The sequence below is a fragment of the Cebus imitator genome, unplaced genomic scaffold, assembly GCF_001604975.1.
Source record: "Cebus imitator isolate Cc_AM_T3 unplaced genomic scaffold, Cebus_imitator-1.0 Scaffold135, whole genome shotgun sequence".
Lineage (NCBI taxonomy): Eukaryota > Metazoa > Chordata > Mammalia > Primates > Cebidae > Cebus > Cebus imitator.
The window spans coordinates 3,686,091-3,689,488 of NW_016107450.1; the positions used below are offsets into that span (position 1 = coordinate 3,686,091).

Here is a 3,398-nt window from a genome sequence, read left to right on the forward strand (position 1 = left end):
AAAAGAAAAAAAAGAAAATGAGTATCTTCAAGGTTTTGTCTGCCCTAACCAAACAGAGCATCCACTCTCCCTAAAAATCACAGGACTAGAAGGAATTTTAAGGATAATTTAGTCTCAGACTCATTTGACAGATTAAGAAAGTGAGACTCCAGAGAAAGTCAATGACGTGACCCCTGGGTCACAAACTAACAAGAGGCACAGCCTTGATTTCTGGGCCTCCATATTCTCCCTCTACCAGGTGACCCCTCGGGATCACAATCTCTCCTCTGTGTTCTCTGAGGAAAATGAAAATTCTACATGTATTTGAGGCCAGAGTCATAATGGGCTAATTATGAGAGGATTAAAAAGTTTGTCAAATAAAGCAGAAGACACTGCTCAAGTCTTGGCAAAGTTTTCGAGGAAAATCTTCATGGTTTACAAATCACAGGGTACTTTAACCATTGAGGGCTTTAAGGTGTAGAGATATTTTGAAAATATTACACGAACATATAGGGAATTATATAATGATATTCTATACTAAAGTATTCTTATCTAATCAATTTAGTATTTGCCAGAAACAATTAGGGTCATGTTTAACAAAGTTAAGGTAATGTTTGAATAGTTAACTTTTTTATAGCAAGGGAAAACCTAAATAACCAACCAGGTTAAATTTAGGCCAAAGTAACAGAGAGAAATAATGGGTATATAATTGGTAGTCACAACAAACATGTAAATAAATTATTTCAGAGAGTATACCACAGTTGAAAGTGTAACAACTTTTAATCTTACACAAAGGAAAAATAAATGGACCAACATATATATACACACACATGTATGTATACATATATTTTGTATATTCTTTTCAGAATGCTTACCGTTTACAAAGCAATGTATTAAACACTTTATATATTTTAGGCTGGGCATGGTGGCTCACACCTGTAATTCCAGCACTTCGGGAGGCTGCGGTGGGTGGATCACGAGGTCAGAAGATTGAGACCATCCTGGGTGAAACCCCATCTCTACTAAAAATACAAAAAATTAGTTGGGCGTGATGGCCCATGCCTGTAATAACAGGTCCTCAGGGGCTGAGGTAGGAGAACTGCTTGAACCTGGGTGGTGGAGGTTGCAGTGAGCAGAGATTGTGCCACTGCACTCCAGCCTGGGCAACTGAGTGAGACTCCATCTCAAACATAAATAAATAAAAACTTCATATATTTTATACCATTTAGTCACCAGGAAACCTTATTAGGTTAGTAGTATTATTCCAGGTTTGTAGAAAAGAAAAGTCCATAAATTTGTGTAATAAGTAATTTGCTCAAGTATACACAGTTAACAAGCTATAAGGTAAGATATACAGTTAACAAGCTATAAGGTGAGATCTGACGTTGAACTCACACCTGATTCGAAGCTCCAACTTTAATAATGTAACTCAGGGGTTGGCAAACTTACTTGAGAGAGCTTGATGGTACATACTTTAGGCTTTGGGGTTATATTGTCTCTGCTGCAATTATTCAACTCTGTTTTTTTGTAGTTTGAAAGCATCAAAGACAATACATAAGTCAATGGATGTGACACTGTTCCAATAAGACTTTCTTTACAAACACACATAATGGGCCACATGCTGCACCAAAGTTCACTGGTCACAAAGTGGAAAAGCTGCTACTCTTTCCTGTTTGACCAAGAAAACTATCCAGTTACTTGCCCTGAAATGTCGCAATGCATAAATCATATTACAGATTAGTTCAGAAACCACTGAAGAAGTAAACTCAATTAGAGTAAAAATGAATTGCTCAATTAAAGTTAAAAAAAGACTGAAAGCAGGAAAATAATCTGCCCATTATTCTAATGCTCATCATTCCCAAGTACATAATTCCTTTATTATAGAAAAATTATTTGACTGATAAAAAACCATTGTTCCACTGAGAGAAAATGTCCTGAAATATAACATCATTATATCATGAAGCCCATAGAAAGAACCTTCTAAGTAATACATGTAGATGGTAGAATGATTCCCTTTTCTTTAGTGAATCATTGTTCCATGAGAATATCCACTTTATAAATGGAATAGATTTACCCACTCTCTTGTGAATATTCATTAGGTTACATGCAAAATGATATTTTCTACATCAGTTCAAATAATGTTTATTAAATATCTACAGTGACCTAAACTCTGGCCATAAAAGAGACCAACACCTAAACCCCTAGTCTCAACACAGCACTGTAAGTACGTTAATGGCTATATACTCACAAGAAGGAGGTGACTCTTTAAATGCAAAGTGAAAGAAACAGGAGCACCGGTCTGTGACGGGAGTAAGACTCAAGGGGGACTGAAGAATGGAAAGCTAGTTTTTGCAGATTCTGTGATCTGTGAAAACACAGATTATCTGCCTGCCAAAATGATCGTTCTCAAGAAACAACTGAAACAGGTGACTAAAGAACTTGCAAATTATCACACAAATGTGCCTTGGCAATAAATCAAATCCAATGTCTTGTCATTGGAAGAACCGAAGTATTTAACTTAATTTTGCACAGTAGCAGAAAGCTGCTTTCAAAGACTTTGCATGGCGCAGATAAACAGCCGTAACCCACATAATTTTTTTATTAGATGATCACTGTGGGCATGTTTTATCCCTGCAGTTATAATCAAAACATTTCCAAGAAGCATGAGATATAGTCAAATGAACACTTAGATGATAGAACCTAGAAACTGCCCATTAGACATAGATTTCTTTTTTAACCTTTCATACGTCATTATCTTTTGCTTTATGAAACTATAAGTTGCTGCCTTCTCATTCCCAGCCTGCTCTTCTACCTGCGCTGGCTTTTGTAAAATTCCAGAGAGCAGATACGGAAAACTTGAAGCAGGTACAGGCAACAGTGAGTCAAAACTCAATTTGAAACCTTTAACAAAATGCTCATACATTTCCAACTTACTTAGGAAAAACATGAAAATACTGAGTGACCCAAACTATAATTTGTAAACATTTCATAATTAAAATAAATTGGAAACCTAGACACTCACCCATTCCCATCTGGCTGGTATCAGGAGACTTGCTATTTCTTCTCCAAATGCAGACATTTCTCCGCAATGGAAGAGAAGTAAGTTTGTGCTGAGAAGCCTGGCTCATACTGTGCGGTGTGTGATGCCACGGGGAGGGGTTCCCTAAGCTTCCTGGCATGCCTCCAATACTGTATTTTTCTCCAATTCAGCTTCATGTGGTTGTCACTTTTTCTTTTAAATCAGAACTTTCAATATTAAAATGTGGTTTGCAGGGGAATATGGGAACATTTTTGAGAATTTAGAACTTCAGTATGCTTTCTGGAGGGAGTAATTCTTTTTTTTTGAGACGCAGTTTCACTCATGTTACCCAGGCTGGAGTGCAATGGCGCGATCTCGGCTCACCGCAACCTCCGCCTCC

General features: G+C 37.1%; 1 protein-coding gene and 1 long non-coding RNA gene across 2 annotated transcripts in view; both read right to left on the reverse strand.

Moving 5' to 3' along the window:
* PATJ (PATJ crumbs cell polarity complex component) overlaps positions 1-3,398 on the reverse strand; it is a 413,527-nt gene that overhangs the window by 204,047 nt on the left and 206,082 nt on the right. The window lies entirely within an intron of this gene.
* The window catches only part of LOC119473143, a 15,549-nt gene that overhangs the window by 8,000 nt on the left and 4,151 nt on the right, over positions 1-3,398 (reverse strand). Inside the window, exon 2 of the long non-coding RNA XR_005202337.1 lies at positions 3,207-3,211. This is a non-coding gene — a long non-coding RNA (uncharacterized LOC119473143). The remainder of the gene's footprint in view (positions 1-3,206; positions 3,212-3,398) is intronic.